A 19,273-nucleotide genomic window follows, 5' to 3' on the forward strand; every position below is an offset into this window, starting at 1 on the left:
ACCAGCAGACCATCTCTGCCCTCACACATGTCTGGGAAAGTGTAACATTGGAGATGAACACTGATCAATGTATTAATCAATTGCATATGCAGTGTAATTATAATTGTGATAAGGGCTACAGGATGCTAAAAGTGATGTTTCCACCTGACCTGGCCTCAAAAGTCAAAGGAGCTTTACTGACAATCTGCAAAAGACAAAATTATGGGGGGAAAACAGAATAGATCAGTGGTCGCCAGTGCTGTGAGTGGTCAGCAGAGTTTCCCACATGAGAGAACTTTTAGTGGGTGATGGAAATGTTTTGTATCTTATTGTGGTGGTAGTTTCATGACTACATGAATTTGTCAAACTCTTAAAACTGTGCTCTAAAAATGGTGAATTTTATTGTATGTGAGTTATCCTTTTTTTTTCTTTATATATATATATTTTTATTGATTATGCTATTACAGTTGTCCCATTTCCCCCCTTCACTCCCCTCTACCCTATACACCCTCTCCCACCCACTTCCCCCCCTTTAGTTCATGTCCATGTGTCATACGTATAATTTCTTTAGCTTCTACATTTCCCATACAATTCTTACCCTCACCCTGTCTATTTTTTACCTACAATCTATGCTACTTATTCTCTGTACCTTTTCCCCCTCTCTTCTCCTCCCACTCCCCTATTGCTAACCCTCAATGTGATCTCCATTTCTGCGGTTCTGTTCCTGTTCTAGTTGTTTGCTTAGTTTCTTTTGGTTTTGCTTTAGGTGTGGTTGTTCATAATTGTGAGTTTGCTGTCCTTTTACTATACATGTTTTTTCTTTATCTTCTTTTCTTAGATAACTCCCTTTAACATTTCATAAAATAAGGGCTTGGTGATGATGAACTCCTTTAACTTGACCTTATCTAAGAAGCACTTTATCTGCCCTTCCATTCTAAATGAAAGTTTTGCTGGATAGAGTAATCTGGGATATAGATCCTTGTCTTTCATGACTTGGAATATTTCTTTCCAGCCCCTTCTTGCCTGTAAGGTCTCTTTGGAGAAATCAGCTGACAGTCTGATGGGAACTCCTTTGTAGGTTACTGTCCCCTTATCTCTTGCTGCTTCTAGGATTCTCTCCTTCATTTTTACCTTGGCTAATGTAATTATGATGTGCCTTGGTGTGTTTCTTCTTGGGTCCAACTTCTTTGGGGCTCTCTGAGCTTCCTGGATTTCTTTGAAGTCTATTCCCTTTGCAAGATTGGGGAAGTTCTCCTTTATTATTTGTTCAAATAACTTTTCCACTTGTTGCTCTTCCTCTTCCCCTTCTGGTACCCTCATAATTCGGATGTTGGAATGTTTAAAAATGTCCTGGAGGCTCCTAAGCCTTTCCTCGTTTTTTTGAATTCTTATTTCTTCATGTTTTCCTGCTTGGTTGTTTTTTGCTCCCTTCTGGTCCACTCTATTGTTTTGAGACCCAGTTTCTTTCCCATCCCTATTGGCTCTCTGTGCATCTTCCTTCATCCCTTTTATGGTAACCTGCATTTTTTCATCTAATTTGCACCCAAAATCAACCAATTCTGTAAGCTTCCTGATCACCAGTGCTTTGCACTGTGCATCTGATAGATTGGCTATTTCTTGGTCACTCAAAAGGATGAGTTCTGGGGCACTGATTTGTTCTTCTATTTGAGCCATCGCTCTCTCTTCCCACCCCCCCCCACCCCCCCAGTCTGGTCGCTCTTGTTATGGTGAGGGGCGGAGCCTTAGGTGTTTGCCTGGGCTGGGCACCCCAGTCGCTAGATTGTGACGTTGTATGTGGGGACGGGTGCGGGGGGGGGGGGGGGCGGAGGGAAAAATGGCAGTAGTTTCATTCTCCTGGGATCACAGTCCCTTCTCTGGGATCCTGGGTTGCGCACTCTGCCCTGGTCCACAATCGCCACCTCACTGGGTCCGCCAGCTGCTGCTTGCATACTCAGGGTCCACCGCTGCAATCTTGCACGCCCTGGATGGCTTACGCACCAAGTTCACGCCTAGTTCTCCCCAATCACCGCATGCCGCTGCCGCACCCACCCGCCTCCACTCCTCCAACCAGTCTGGATGAACGGGTCTACTTCAACTTCTTGGCTGTCCGACTTTCATTCAGATAAATTCTCTGTCAGTTCTGGGTGTTATTCTGGCTCTAAATTGTTATTGTTCTAATCTTGGTTGTGTGTGGAGGTACGGTGCATCCACCTATGCCTCCATCTTGCCGGAAGTCCTGTATGTGAGTTATTCTTAAATAAACATGACTTAAAATGAAAATATCAACAACAACAATATCCTCGTAATCTGTGACCATGGTTTAACCAACAACTTCCTGAGATTATGATCTAAAAGTGGCCACATCTTAAGGACCCTCATACCCTATGGTCATGAATGTATTCCTGAGTTTAAATTATATCTACATATGAATTTACATACACACAGAGGTCAACACCTGAACATTTGAGACTGACCTTTATGAAAACTTGTACTTATTTTAAAATTATTGTAACTTCCAAAGTTTTGTCCCTCACCTCCTCTTTTCTTCCTGCCCAACACTGTAAGCCTCACAGGAATACGTTAAAAAAAATCTTTCAGGAGGGAAACTTTCACCCTCAGTGTGGTGAAGTGTTATCTCAACCAATAGTACCCCAAATCCGTCAAGGCCCAATTATTTTTAGACTGCACCTTTCCCAAACAGACAGAAAGTGTTTACATGCCATGTGAGGGAATGTCCAGACTTTGCCCTCTCTCACCATTTTAACAGGGGGCACGTGTGTTCAACAAGGCTCATACTATATACCAGGCATTATCTTAGGGCTTCTACAAATATAAACTCATTGAACCCCCTAATAAACCTAGGTAGGTATTATCATTTTACAGATGAGGGAACTGAAGCACTGAGTTTTGATTTTCCCCAAATCATACAACTGGCAGGTTTGAGAGTTCTCTGTCCTCTCTGTTCACATTGCTAATTTTGTTACTATTAAACTTTGTTGGGAAAAATAATATTACAACTCAACAAAAATAGCTGTGCACATTTCAGGCACTGTGAAAAAGAGGGTGGTACCAGCTGGGTCTTGAAGGACCATTTGGCATTCCTCAAATAGAACTCTGTGGGATGGTCTCCTTCAAAGTCACAAGAAGCTGAATCTGGCAACCTTGGTGACCAAGGAAAAGGTCAAATTCACACCTTTCAGAGAAGGAAAAAAGAAACCCTGGCCAATGGTGTGATGGGAAATCTTGGAGCCATTCCAACCCTCTGGGCTCCCAGTAAGACATTTTTGGAAATCTATCCCAGATGGAAAGTCACACTCTTCTATGGAGGATATCAATTATAGTGTCTATTTTTGTTTCATGCAAAGAATGAAATCAGAGCAAATACATAGGTACATGTTAGAACATCAGTGACAGACAAATCAATTAGCATGATGCTAAGACCCTAGATCACAGAAGCCTCACTCCTTGGTTCTAGTCCTATGACCATAAGTTCTACTCTTAAAACAAAGTTGCCATTTTGCCCTGGCCAGGTGGCTCAGTTGGTTGGAGCTTCATCAAGTACACCAAAAGTTTGAGGGTTCAATTCCTAGTTAGGACACATACCTAGGTTTCCAGTTCAATCCCCAGTCAGGGTGTGTACAGGAAGCAACCAACTGATGTCTCTCTCTCTCTCTCTCTCTCTCTCTCTCTCTCTCTCTCTCTCTCTCCACCCCCAGAGAGAGAGGTGTCTCTAAAATCAATAGTAAAAAGCATATCTTTGGATGGGGATTAAAAAATAAAATTTAAAAAACTTGCCATCTTGAAAATGTTACTGATCATAGGTGAAATTATGAAGGTAAATCTGTCTTGGGATTCCTTATTTGCAAGGAACAAAACCCACTCAAATAACAACCATACACACATATATCACATATAAACTTACAAAAGAAAAAGGAAGGGTAGTATTTATCATCAATGTACAGGGACATATTATGAAATGAAAAAACAGAAAATGCAATTAACATCCACAAAGTACTGCAAACAGTAATGTAAAGCAAAACCAAGGTTTTGCTCTTAGGCTTTCTTAAATTGGTTTCTCATCTCTGTTTTGTCTGCATGTAGTTTTTATTCTGCATTCTGTCTGTCATACATTTTTTTCACTAATAAATGTTTTGTTTCCTCTGATTGATTTAAAAATCTTTTTATCTTGCTTGATTTTTTTCTTCAGCTAAACTAAAAATTTATCATTTTTTTCCTTTAAAAAAATTACCCTCTCTGATTCTTTTGTCAGCCTTCTTCAAGGAAATCCATGTGTTCAGTATACTTGCTTATAGTTTGGCCCTAACAAATGGATGTTTAATACAAATATCTGAGCAGCAAACAGAGCTGGCCATCCTGGAGAAAGTATAGTTGAAAAGCCAAGACCATTGGGTAGCCAAAGAAAAGACCACACATTCTGAGCTCCCCAATCTGGACTGACGGAAAGACAGCTGATAACTGGATATGCAATGTTACCGGATATTGATGGCCCTAAACCATTACTTCTGCCTGCTGCTGCCACAAATACAGTAACAATGTAGTCTCCTTCATACTCAGCTTTAATCCTCAGAGTTTTATCTGTCCTTTATGGACAAAGGTTACCCAGAGTTCACATGGATGCCAACATTTCCACAAGCCTTCTTTAGTTTGCACAGTGATTGAGATCAGAGGTTGAGCCCATCAATTCTACAACACTGTATCAAACTTCCGGTTTTAGAAGTAATTCTACTCTTCCTGAAACCCACTCAAAATTTTCGCTTACCATCTGGAGCCTTTCTGGAGTTACATTTTTATCTTAGTACAATCAATAAGTCACAATATGATTGTCTTTCTGTTGGCTTTGACCTGGTGACCAAAGTCTTCAGGAATCATTATCAATAACATCAGCAGGAACAATTTTTTTGGGTGGTGACATCCACACCAAATTCAGTCTTCGTATTAACCAGTGTACAGTCCTGGGGCAATCAGGATTTCTTTAGTACTTCAAAAATAGCCTATGTATGCCCTGGCTGGGTTGGTTCAGTGGCTTGAGCACTGGCCTGTAAACCAAAAGGTCCCCAGTTCAATTCTCAGTCGTCACATTCCTGGGTTAAGGGTCTGTAGTTAGGGGCGTGCAAGAGGCAAACAATCAATGTTTCTTTTGCATATTGATGTTTCTCTCCCTGTGTTTCTCCCCCCTTCCATTCTCTCTAAAACAAATAAATAAATTAAATATTTTTAAAATAGCCTGTATTGCATGACTCATGATATCCCCTTCAGTTTGGCCTACAAGTTTAGAAAAACAAAATTTTGCAGCAATGTGCTGCTCCTCAGACCATTGTGGATCATTTTTGGCACCACCCTTGAAAATACCACCACTTTAGGTGGTTAAAACTTGTATCCTTTTTTAAAACTAGGAAAGAGCCAGTTGCTATTCTTCCATAAACCCATTCTTAGAATAATTTCACATTTAGGTACAATGAATGCTGTCTCCTCACATTTTCTGGTGAAAAGAGTTTTCATACCTGCTTCATGTAGCAACTGAAAAATACAGCTGGTAATTTCATTTGAAATTACAGCTTTTCCTTCTCTCTACATTGGTTATGATTTGTTCTGGCTTCATTTCCTCTTGTAACCTCTCCCTTGGACTGAAAGAGAACTTTTCCTGGGCTATCTAACAATGCATAACCTTCTTTTATTTTATCCTCATAGGTTTTTATAAATGTTCAGTACCTCTGCTGTCATGATTATCCTGACTAGACTAGGACCTCTCTCTGTCATTTCTATCTCTGTCCCTACATGTCTTTTATCTCTCTTAATCAGTTTTCTCCACTGTTTCTTCTTGGCACAAGAGCAAACACAAAGTCCCCATTGCTGACTTGACTTCTCTTTAAATGCTCAACAGGCACAATGTAGCTCTCAGAAGCCCAAATTCAATCCCAAGGACAGGGAACCTGATTGGCTGGAATTTAGTAGGGATTACACTTGATCTAATTGTCTGTGGTCAGGGTGGCAAGTCACATGCCCAATCAGCAAGGACCATGGGAATTACCTCTGCAAAGTATGTGGACATATTCACAGAGAAATGATTAACAGAGAAAATTGTAAAAATTTCTAATATAAAATTCATAATTTGGACTAGAAGGGTAGTTATTTGCTTCTCAAGTATAGGCTCAGCAAAAGTGTCTTGATAGAATAATCTCATTTGTTACTCCAAGTGAAATCTTTCTTGTATTGTCACTGTATAAAAAGAGCTAACCTAAGCCTCCCTGTGAAGTTTTCCTATGATTAAATACAGTGAAGATATTCCTATATAAGAGCTATGAGCACCCTTGCAATTTGGTGTGCATGACAGAAACATACCCAGTCCTAGTCCCTTTAATTTTCTTTATTTTAGCATCTAAAAATAGGTCCAAGTAAGAGATCAGGATTTGTGATTTAAATAGTCCTTTATAAAAATGAGGAAAGGGCTGGAAGAAAACCAATAGGAGTCCAGCTCATCAGCTAACTTTGACATTGGCAGAGCTGATGAAAGCTCATGGGGAACCAGACCATGGGCAATGGCAAACAGTGACCCAGAGAATTCAGGCCTGAAAGATATATTGTGCCAGTCTCCTTTCCTCTAATTTCAGTCTAGGACATGCAGATTCATATTCCTTATTGATACCTTGATAGAGTATGATTTTTAAGTTATCAAATTCTGGAGGTGGGAAGGTGTAAAGCAGGAACTCAGCATGTTTTCCACTTCAGCACACTTAGGAAACACCAAACATTCCTGCTACAAGCTTTCAATATTTTACTCACATCCTGAATCTAAGAACAATGAATATAAGATTTTTCATACTCATTTGGTGACAAAACACAAATATACTAGTTTACCACGAGAAATATAATCAATAATATCATAATAACTATAAAAAGTGTCAGGAGGGTACTAGATTTATTAGGGTGATCACTTTATAAGTTATACCAATGTCTAATCACTGTGTTGTATACCTACAACTAATATAATATTGTATGTCAACTATAACTGAAAAATTTTTAAAATATTTTTTAAAAAATGAAGTAGATCTATATACATGTCTCATATCCATTCTAATTTGTCTAAATATAGACAAATTATAATCATTTTTATTAACACTCCTCCTAATAAAGTATCTACTATACTCAAATATTGCCATATGGTCTTTTACTTAGTTAAGTAAACAACTTTACAATTGCTATTATTATCTCTATCTTACAAAAGAGAACACAATTTAGAGAGGTCAAGTGACTCACACAGAGTCACATAGCAATAAATGGCAGATATAACCCAGAATTCCACCCCATGCCTATTTCATACCATAGTCTGGCTTCTTTCTGTGATGACACAAAGGGATGTAAAACTCCCAAAAGACAGCTTCTCCATTATTTAAGGTTTTTATCTTAGTACAATCAATTAGTCTCCAAAATAAGGAGGAAGAAGACAAGGAAAAGGAGAAGAAAGCAGGAGAAGAAAAAGCAGCAGCATTTCATATGTCCAGAACCCAAAATGAATCAAGAGATGGGTACGGGGATGACAGTGACAATATAACATATTTTCCTTGTCTCTCTTTGTCATTTATTTTACATTTTCCAGAGAGTTTTTCTTTTGAAGTAAGGAAATAGAATTTTTAAACCTGTGTGTCCTATAGCCATGGTTTCTCTTAAAGAGAGTGAAAATTGCAGGAACGGGGCCGGGGAAGAAGGGGAAAGTGGGCAGTGGAGCCACTAGATGGGGACTGGCATGTGCTGGGGGGAATGGCAGAAATGCTGATGGAGGTCAAAATCCTAAGCTTTTCCCAGCTCAGCCTCTGCTGTGGTCCCCATGGGTTCCCAAATTCTTCCTTACTCAGTAAAATTGGTCACTGCCACAAGATGTTCCCCAAATCCCCTCATTTCAATACACTTTTGTGTAAACCAAGATTTTTCCCAATATTTTTAAAAGAAAATGATAAGAAGATACCAATGAGCATATGAACAAATTTTAATCCTTTCAAAACTTGTCCCTTCTACTCCCCTTTGCTACCTTTTGACTTTGGCTGTCTATGGAATCAGCAGAAGGGGTCCTGGAGGATAAAAGAGAGAGACAGAGAAAAAGAGAAGGAGGAGGAGGAGAGGAAGAAGAAGAAGAAGGAGGAGGAGGAAGAGGACGACAACGAGAAGGAAGAGGAGGAGGAAGAGGAGGGGAGGAGGAGAAGAAGGAGGAGAAGATGGAGGAGGAGAAGAAGAAGGAGGAGGAAAAGAAGGAGAAGAAGAAAGAGGAGAAGCAGAAGGAAGAGGAGGAAAAGGAGTAGAGGGAGAGCTGATAACTTCTCAATACTCTTTAGATTAAAATCATGAAGATATGCTCAGTTGTCAGTTTTTCCACACAGAAAATCTGGCTGATTTTCTGGCAGTTCTAAGTGTTTTTAAAATTTTAAGTTATATGTGTTCTTTCTCATGGTTGTGCAATGAGGTTAAGCATGTCTTCCTATGCCATGCCTCTATATTGACCCAAAGACCCCACACACAAGAAGCCACAAAGCAGTGACGCAGGTTGCCACCCCACCCCCAGTGAATACCCAAGGCTCTGTCCCGTACGACTTAACAGGTGTGCTAAAACAGGGAATCAAAGTGTCTCTACCTAGTACACAGACACAGGGAAGCTGCCAAAATGAGGAGACAAAAGAAATACTGCCCAAATGAAGAAACAGAACAGAACAGACCACCGGGAAAACTGATGTGGAGACAGCCAACCTATCGTATGCAGAGTTCAAAACACTGGTGGTCAGAATGCCCAAAGATCTTGTTGAATACACCAAAAGCATAAGGGAAGAAATGAAGGCTATATTAAGGGAAATAAAGAAAAATACACAGGAAACCAACGGTGAAGGGAAGGAAGCTGTATTCAAATCAATGATTTGGAACATAAGGAAGAAATACATTCAAACAGAACAAAATGAAGAAATAAGAATTCAAAAAAAAATGAGCAACAAAAAAAAAGAGTTTAAGAAGACCCTGGGACACCTCCAAAAGGGTCAATAACCAAATCATAGGGATGCCAGAAGGAGAAGAGGAAGAGCAAAACATTGAAAACTTATTCAAAAAAATAATGAAAGAAAACATCCCTAGTTTAGCAAAGGAAAGAAATATACAATTCCAGGAGGCACAAGGAATCCCAAACAAGTTGGACTCAAAAAAGCCCACACCAAAACATATCATAATTAAAATATCAAATGTTAAAAATAGATATTTTTAATATATTTTATTGATTATGCTATTACAATTGTTCCATTTCCCCCCCCTTCATTCCCTTCCACACCCTCTCCCATCCACATTCCCCCCTTTTAGTTCATATCCATGTGTCATAAGTTCTTTAGCTTCTACATTTCCCATACCATTCTTGCCCTTCCCCTGTCTATTTTCTACCTAGCATCTATGCTACTTATTCTCTATAGCTTTTCCCCCTCTCTCCTCCTCCCACTCCCTTGTTCCTAACCCTCCATGTGATCTCCATTTCTGTAGTTCTGTTCCGGTTCTAGTTGTTTGCTTAGTTTTTTTGTTGTTGTTTTTTTTTTAATTTAGATGTGGTTGTTAATAATTGTAAATTTGCTGTCATTTTACTATACCTGTTTTTATCTTCCTTTTCTTAGATAAGTCCCTTTAACATTTCATAAAATAAGGAACTTGGTGCTGGTAAACTCCTTTAACTTGACCTTATCTGAGAAACACTTGATCTGCTCTTCCATTCCGAATGAAAGCTTTGCTGGATAGAGCAATCTTGGATGTAGGTCCTTGTCTTTGATGACTTGGAATACTTCTCTCCAGCCCCTTCTTGCCTGTAAGGTCTCTTTTGAGAAATCAGCTGACAGTCTGATGGGAACTCCCTTGTAGGTGACTGTTTCCTTATCTCTTGCTGCTTCTAGGATTCTTTCCTTAATTTTAATCTTGGGTAATGTAATTATGATGTGCCTTGGTGTGTTTCTTCTTGGGTCCAACTTCTTTGGGGCTCTCTGAGCTTCCTGGATTTCTTTGAAGTCTATTCCCTTTGCAAGATTGGGGAAGTTCTCCTTTATTATTTGTTCAAATAACTTTTCCACTTGTTGCTCTTCCTCTTCCCCTTCTGGTACCCCTATAATTTGGATGTTGGAATGTTTAACAATGTCCTGGAGCTTCCCAAGCCTCTCCTCTTTCTTCTGAATTCTTATTTCTTTATTCTTTTCTGTTTGGTTGTTTCTTTCTTCCTTCTGGTCCACTCCATTGATTTGAGACCCAGTTTCTTTTCCATCACTACTGGTTCCCTATACATTTTCCTTCATTTCACTTAGCATAGCCTTCACTTTTTCATCTAATTTGTGACCCAATTCAACCAATTCTGTGAGCATCCTGATCACCAGTGCTTTGCACTGTGCATCTGATAGGCTGGCTATCTCTTCATCACTCAGTTGTATTTGCTCTGGAGCTTTGATGTGTTCTTCCATTTGGGCCTTTTTTATTTTTTATTTTTTTGATCTTGCTGCATATGTTACATAGTGAGGGGCAGAGCCTTAGGTGTTCACCAGGGCAGGGCAACCCAGTGGCTGGGTTGTGACACTGTATGTGGGGGAAGGGTCAGAGAGGGAACAATAGCACTTGCTCCACTATCTGTCGGATTTCAGTCACTTCTGCCACTTCCTCCAAGCAAACTGGGCCTTTCTCGTGTTGATTCCCATGTGGGAGGGCTTGTGCACATTCTAGCACATTTGTGCTCTCCCACAAACTCTCCTGTGAGGCTGGGAGTCTCTCCTGGCACCTTAACCCCCACAGGTGTTTTCAGTTGGTGTTTTGAGGCTTTATTTCCCTACACTGGAGCCCTGGGGTGTGCAGTCTGTCTCGCTCCCCAGTTTCACCCAATTTATCTGCATGCGAATGTGTGACCACCTGGTCAGCCAGCCACCTTGTGCACCTCACTTGGTCTGCCCACTGCCACCCCATGTCCAGAGTCTGCCAGCTGTCACCTGTGCATCTAGGATCCACCCGCTGCTGTCTTGTGCACCTAGCTCTATCTGCTGCTGCCTTGCATGCCCAGAATCCACAAGCCCCCGCTGTTTTTTGCTGCGACCCCTCTCCTACTGGCCACATGACTTCACCCCTACTACTAGTCTGGATGAATGTGTCTATTTTAACTCCTTAGTTGTCAGACTTCCATACAGTTCAATCTTCTGTCAGTTCTGGTTTTCTTTTTTTTTTTTTTTTTTTTTTTTTGCTTCTAAATTTTTGTTGTCCTTGTTTTGGTTGTGCGAAGAGGCACAGTGTGTCTACCTACACCTCCATCTTGGCCAGAAGTCCTAAATAGAGATTCTTAAAAGCAACAAGAGAAAGGCAAAGAGTTACCTATAAAGAAGTTCACATAAGACTATCAGCTGACTTCTCAAAAGAAACTTTGCAGGCAAGAAGGGATTGGCAAGAAGTATGCAAAGTGACAAAAAGCAAGGACCTACAATCTAGATTACTCTATCTAGCAAAGCTATTATTTAGAATGGAAGGGCAGATAAAATGCTTCCTAGATAAGGTAAGCTAAATGATTTCATCATCACCAAGCCTTTATTGTATGAAATATTAAAAGGCTTTAGTTAAGAAAAACGAAGGTCAAAACCATGAATAGTAGAAGGGGAAAAAGATGGCAGAGGAGTAAATGAAAGTCATACAAACCTCCTCTCAGGAACAATCTGGAATTACAACTATATTGTGGAGAAGTCACTTGAAATAAACAACTGAGCAATAGCAAGAGAGAAGCCTTATAACCTCAGATAGGGAAAAGAATCAGCTTCAGCACAACCTGTCTGGTAAGGAGTGTGATAGAGACTCGAGAGGGCTGGCTGGGTGCCCACAGGCAGCTGTGCCAGAGGCACAGTTAAGCATCCAGTTGGATTCCCCTGAGAAGAATGGGGTCTAATCCTTAAAGTGACATTCCCAGCCTAGAGCACCGCAGCCCCAAAAGTACTCAGATGAAAAACAGCAGTGAAAAGCGGCAGGGTTGTTATCTGCCAGAAGTGGCTGAAGATGCAAAGAGCCATTTCAAGGGCCAACACAGAAATTTTCACTTGCAGCCATATATCCAGGGCTCTGGCAAAGGTGGGGAAAGAGCAGGCTAGAGATGCCTGAGGAGAGACTGGAGACAGAAGCTTTGGGGAGAGACCTGGGCGAGTAGACACTGGGTTCCCAATGCTGAGTCATCTCCCATACAGCAGCAGCCATCTGCTCAGGCAGACCACTCCCCTCCAAGCAGTAGCAGCCGGAGAAGAAACAATAGCCCTAACTCCAGGAGTGACTCTGCCCTGGCTCTGAGGTGCTTAAACATGACTGCTGAGTGCAGAGTGACTAGATTAACAACCAAAGCAGACAGCCACAGATAGTAGATCCCTGGCAAAGCGGGGGCAGAGTGGACTAGAAACATTTGAGGAGAGACTGGGGATGGAGGTTTTGGGGAGACAACTGAGACAGTAGCTGCCAGGATCCTGGTGCTGAGTCATCACCCATATGGCAACAGACATCCTGCTGAGGCAGACCCCTCCATTATAAGCAGTAGCAGCCTGAGGGTAAACAATAGCCCTGACACCAGGAGGGATTCTGCCCTGCCCTACTGTGCTTAAACTTGATTGCTGAGTGCAGAGTGACTAGATTAACTGAAGGAGACAGCCACAGAAAGGAGATCCCTGGAAGTCTCCAACTGGTTACCTAAGGTCAGACAAGGTCAACATCTGACATCACTAATGGCAGATTCAGACAGAAAAAGACAATAATAAATACTAGAGGCTACTAGATGAAATCCACTGTGGTGTTCTCCATGATTTGTGATATTTTCTTCCCTGCATAGCTTTTTAACATTCATTTTTTGTCCAGCAAGTTTGTGCATATTAAATCACTAGGTTCTGTACTAAGTTTCTTTCAATTCTCATATTTTACTCCTCCTTTCTTTTATCCCATTTTACCTTCTTCTTTCCTCTCATTATTTTCATTTGAAATCTTGTTTACTCTCTTGCTACAACTAGTTTCCATTCTTCACTCTTACTATTTCATCCCCATCCAGACACACAAAACCAATTTGCTAGTCAGTGGTCATCTCATATCCTTTTTCCCAACTCTTAATATACCCACATTCTCTCTCTACCTTTAGCAATCCTTGTTTGTTGGTTCTGGGTATGGTAGTTTTTATTGCATTTTTTTTTCAATTTTATCTCTAGATCACTAATTTTCTATCTCAGATATTAGTGGTCCCCCATCTATTTTTTTATCTGAAATTTTTAATTTTGCCCTGTTTTTCTTTTTTCTTCTATTTATGTTTCATCTAGTCCTTTTATTTTTCTTTATTCTCCTCTCTACTCTTTTTTCTTTTACCTGTCAATTCAAATTTTAATTTTTCCCTGTCTCAGCCTGGATTTTGTTCCTCACTCTTAGTATTCCCTCTCCCTGTATCACTTCAAAATCACTTCCTATTCCCCTAGACATCTCTTAGCTTTTATTTGTTTCTTTTTCCCCTCTTATCCCCATACCACCTATATTAATTTTAGCTCATTTGTTGTTCATAGTGCTGTGATGGATCTTTCTCTCTAATTTGGCTCTTATATTTTTATTATTTATTTAGTTTTTTTTCTTTTTCTCTCTCACTTTATTTTATTTTATGTCATTTTAATTTCTGTTTAAAACTAATACTATACACTTCCCTTCTCATATTCCATTCCACATTCTTCATTCCCTTTTTTAATCATGATGTAAATTTTACTTTCTTCACTTTGCTCCAACTTCCAACTCTTAGTAATGCTCCTCATTCTACCCTCAAAATCATTTTTTTTAGATCATCTCATATTGAGCTCCTTTCTTATAATAGTCCTAATCTCTTTACACTCTTATTAATGCTGGTTCATTTGCTGTTGATAGTGAGATTGCAGGTGGGAGTTATTTTTGCAGGTGTGGGTTTGTTTCCTGGGCTTTGTGGTTTTGTTCTGGCAGCACCTGCAAAACAACACAAAGATGTGGTGAGTGGAGTGACACTCAGCCAACCAGCCAAAGGGAAGGATTCACCAAAGTAAAATCCAACTACAATAAAAATGCAAATACATGCAGAGAGCCAACATAAATGGCATAAAGGGGATTCCAAGAGCAAGGAGACTGCCTCACTGAATCTCACAGTCCCCCTACCATAGAAGTTCACACCACAAAGTCAAGAAGTCAAAACAGATCAATTTAAGAAGCAGAAGCAAACAAGAAGAAGCACACAATAATGGGATAACAAAGAAACAACCCCCCAATCAAAAGTAAGGGAGGAATTCACAGAAAGAGTGCTAAATGAAATAGAGGCAAGTCAACTATCAGATATTGAGTTCAAAACAATGGTTATAAAGAAGCTCAATGAGCTCAGAGCAAATTACCAAAAACTACAGAGAAACTATAAATAACTTACTGCAAATTATATCAGCATGAAAAAGGATATAGAAACAATCAACAAAGGCCAAGAGGAAATGAAGAATACAATTTCTGAATTGAAGAACACAGTAAAAGGGATAAAAAGCAGGCTAGATGAAGCAGAGGATTGAATTGGTGAGCTGGAGGACAAAGCAGGAAAAAACTCCCAGAAAGAGCAAGAAAAGGAAAAAAGATTCAAAAAGAATAAAGAGGGGTTAAGGGAACTTCAGGATAACAAGACACATAATAATAAATGTATAATAGGGATAACGGAGGAGAAGAACAGGAGCAAGGAATGGAAAATCTGTTTGAAAATGTAATGATGAAAAACATCCCTAATTTAATTAGAGGAAAAGTCACACAAGCCCAGGAAGCACAAAGTGTCCCCATCAAGAGGAACCCAAAGAGGTCCACTCCAAGACACATCAGATTTAAAATGACAAAATTCAAAGACTAAGAGAGAATGTTAAAGGTGGCAAGGGAGAATAAGAAGTAATATACAAAGGAGCCCTCATATGGCTAGCAGCTGACTTCTCAATGGAAACAGTACAAGCCAGAAGAGAATGGCAAGATATATTCCAAGTAATGAGAAACAAAGGCCTGCAGCCAAGACTCTTCTCCCAGCAAGGCTCTCAATTAAAATGGAAGGCAAAATAAAGAGCTTCCCAAACAAAAAAAGCTAAAACAGTACACGTCCACCAAACCCGCAATGCAAAAGATGCTAAAGGGACTGCTTTAAGAAGATGAAGAAAAAGAGAGAGAGAGAGGAACACAGGTACAAAGGAAGTAAAATGGCAATGAATAAGTACCTATCAGTAATAACCTTGAATGTAAATGGATTAAATGTTCCAATCAAAAGACATAGGGTAGTCCAATGGATAAAAAAACATGATCTGCATGTATGTTGCCTGCAAGAGACCCAACTCAGAACAAAAGTCCTACAGAGACTAAAAGCAAAGGATTGGAAAAAAAAAACATTCCAAGCAAATGGACAGGGAAAAAAAAGCCAGGATAGCAATACTCAAATCAGACAAAATTGACTTCAAAACAAAGGCCATAAAAACAGACCCAGAAGGACATTCATACATCACATAAACAAAACGAAAGGTAAAAACCACATGATCGCATCAATAGATGCTGAGAAAGTACTTGATAAGATACAGCACTCATTTATGATAAAAAATACTCAGCAAAGTGGGAGTAGAGGGAGTGTGCCTCAACATAATTGAGGCCATGTATGAAAAACCTACAGCCAACAGCACACCAATGGGCAAAAACTAAAAGCTTTTCCACTAAGATCAGGAACAAGACAAGGATTTCTGCTTTCACCACTTCAATTCAACATAGTATGGGAAGTTTTAGGCACAGTGATCAGACAAGAAAAAGAAATAAAAGGCATCCAAGTTGAAAAGGAGGAGCTAAAACTGTCATTGTTTGCAGATGACATGATAGTGCACATAGAAAATCCTATAGACTCTACCAAAAAACTACTTGACATAATAAGTGAATTTGGCAAACCAGCAAGTTGGAAAGTCAATACTTAGAAATTGAAGGCACTTTTGTGCAACAACAACAAAATATCAGAAACAAAAAGCAGGAAATAATCCCATTTGCTATATATTCTCTTGTTGCCACAGCAACAAGAAAAATAAAGTACTTAGGAATAAACCTAACAAAGGATGTAAAAGACTTGTACTCAGAAAACTACACAACACTGAATAAAGAAATTAAGGAATACACAAATAAATGGAAGAATATACCATGTTCATGGGTTGGAAGGTAAACATAATCAAAATGTTCATACTACCCAAAGCAATTTATAGATTCAGTGTAATCCCTAGTAAAATACCAATGACATATTTCACAGATGTAGAACAAACATTTCAAAAAATTATATGGAACCCTAAACAACCCCAAATAACAGCAGCAATTTTGAGAAAGAAGAACTAAGTAGGCGGGATTATATCTGACATCAAACTATACTACAAGGCCACTGTAATCAAAACAGTCTGGTACTGGCATAAGAACAGACACGTAGATCAATGTAACAGAATAGAGAACTCAGAGGTAAACCCAAGTCTCTATGGTCAATTAACATTCAATAAAGGGGGCAGAAACATAAAATGGAGTAAAAATTGCCTCTTCAACAAATGGTGTTGGGAGATCTAGAAAGCTACATGCAAAAAGATGAAACTGGATCATCAACTTATACCACTTACAAAAATAAATTTAAGGTGGATAAAAGACTTAAATACAAGTCACAACACCATAAAATCCCAAAGGAGAACGTAGGCAGGAAAATCTCAGACATTCCATGCATCAATATTTTCACCAATATGTCCCTTTGAAAGCAAGGGACATAAAGGAAGGAAAAAAAAAATGGGAATTCATCAAAACAAAAACTTCTGCAGGGATATAGAAAACATCAGCAAAATGGAAAGGGAGCCAACCATAAGGGAAAATATATTTTCCAATGACATCTCAGACAAGGATTTGATATCCAAAATATATAAAGAACTCACACAATTCCACCAAGAAGACAAACTATACAATTAAAAAATGGGCAAAGTTTCTGAACAGAAAATCCTCTAAGAAGAACATACAGAGGTCCCAAAAACATGAAAAATTGCTCAGGCTTACCAGTCATCAGAGAGATGCAAATTAAAACCACAATGAGATACCACTTCACACTGGTGAGAATGACCATCATAAAAAAATCAATAAACAATAAGTGCTGGCGAGTTTGCAGAGAAAGGGGAACCATAGTGCACTGTTGGTGGGAATGCAGACTGATGCAAACACTGTGGAAAACCAAATGGAATTTTCTCAAAAAACTAAAAATGGAACTGTCTTTTGACCTGGCAATTCCACTGCTGGGATTATACCCTAAGAATCCTGAAACATCAATCCAAAAGAACCTTTGCACCCCAATGTTCATAGCAACACAATTTATAATAGCCAAGTGCTGGAAGCAACCTAGGTGCTCATCAGTACATGAGTGGATCAAAAACTGTGGTACATTTATGCAATGGAATATTATGCAGCAGAAAGAAAGAAGGAGCTCCTACTCTTCACCACAGCATGGATGGAACTAGAAAGCATTATGCTAAGCGAAGTAAGCCAGGTGGTTAAAGTCCTGGCTTACTTATGATCTCATCTATAAGTGGAACCTGATCAACAAAACAAAAAAGCAAGCAAAATATAACCAGAGACATTGAAATAAAGAACAAACTGACAGTAACCAGAGGGGTAGGGGGATAACAGGAGAAAGAAGGGAAAGGGTCATCAAGGAATATGTATAAAGGACCCATGGACAAAGCCAAAGGGGGGAAGGATTGAGGGTGGGAGGTGGTATTGGGTGGGGCAGGGGAATGTAGTGGTGGAAAATGGAGACAACTGTACTTGAACAACAATAAAAAAACACTATAAACATTAAAATCACAAAAACAACTATCAATAACCAAACCAAAAATAAAATCAAACTAAGCAAACAACTGGGATAGGAATAGAATCAAAACTATGGAGATCATTTGAAGGGTTATCAGCTGGGTGGGGTTGGGGGTAATGGGGGAAAAGATATAGGGATTTAGAAGCATAATTGGATAGGTACAATACAGACAGGGAGTGTTAAGAACAGTATAGGAAATGGAGAAGCCAAAGAACTTACATGCATGATCCATGGACATGAACTAAAAGGGAGGGAACTACCAGAGGGAAGGGATGTACAGGGTAGCAGGGAGCAAAGGGGTAAAATTTGAGAAACTGTAATACTGTAATCAATAAAATATACTTAGAAAATATGAAGATATACTTTATTTGTTTTGAAAGTGCCGCATAAGTCACACAATGTATGTGGCCGTTTACTGACCTGTAAGTAACATTTTTGAAAGCAAGAGCCTGCCTGTCTTGTACAGTATTTCACCACCTAGAACAGCACCCAGAACATAGTAAATGCTCAATGAATACTGAATAAACAAATAATGGAATGAATGAGCCCTTTTCCAATACAAGAGGTAGAAAAGGAAACATTAAGATATTTGCTTGAGTGCAGGTCAATGTCAAGCTGAGAAAAGAAAACACAGTGTGTTCAAATGGTAGTAGATGAGTAAACTGGGTCTGATTAAGATGACTGTGCTAGTTTTAAAAATTGATGAGAAAGATTTAAAATTAGTTGAAGATTTCATTCACTCAAGTTTAGCTCAGAACCAGCAAATAAGCAGTATAAAAAAAATTCTCAATATCAAAGACACAGAGAGTGAAGCTTCCTGACTGTTTAGGGGTCAATGAAGCCCATATAGAGTGGACAAATCATTAGGACAGAGGAGTCCAAAGCCTGGAAGCCCCCACCAGCTATGATTATTTGGGGCACAGCCACACGGACATTCCTTCTATGTCTTATTAATTTGGGGACCTCAGCCAGTCCAGCCATTTGTCAAGGCAGATTTTACTAATAAGATAAAGCCATTTCAAAATTCAATGATTTGTCTTTATATTCAAAGTAACTTCCCTAGCCTCATCTGCTTTTTATCCCAGTTTCTTGTCCTTTTTTACTTACACCTCAAAAAGATTTGCAGCCCATAGCAGGACAGGTTAATCCTTGGAAATCTTTGGACTTTTCACTAGAGAGAGACCAAGGCCTCAGGGTCAGGATGAGGGCTTATTTGATGGTAAAGCTGCCACATCTCTAAGGGCCTGTACATGCTTGGAACTGGCTGCTTTTTCAAAATCTCTTTTTGAAGGATAGAAAACTGTAGGTACTGGGGACCACTGAAGGGCTTAATGAAAATCAATAATGAAATTAAAAGTAGGAAATGGAGAGCCACAAAGAAGTTTCTAAAGGATTTTCAATTTCTTG

At 39.4% G+C, this 19,273-nt stretch overlaps 1 pseudogene; it reads right to left on the reverse strand.

Moving 5' to 3' along the window:
- Nucleotides 1-173: 173 nt before the first annotated feature.
- LOC114501346 lies at nt 174-5,721 on the reverse strand (annotated as a pseudogene).
- Between the last annotated feature and the right edge of the window lie 13,552 nt (nt 5,722-19,273).

Source organism: Phyllostomus discolor, chromosome 7, assembly GCF_004126475.2.
Source record: "Phyllostomus discolor isolate MPI-MPIP mPhyDis1 chromosome 7, mPhyDis1.pri.v3, whole genome shotgun sequence".
In the NCBI taxonomy this organism is placed as follows: Eukaryota; Metazoa; Chordata; class Mammalia; order Chiroptera; family Phyllostomidae; genus Phyllostomus; species Phyllostomus discolor.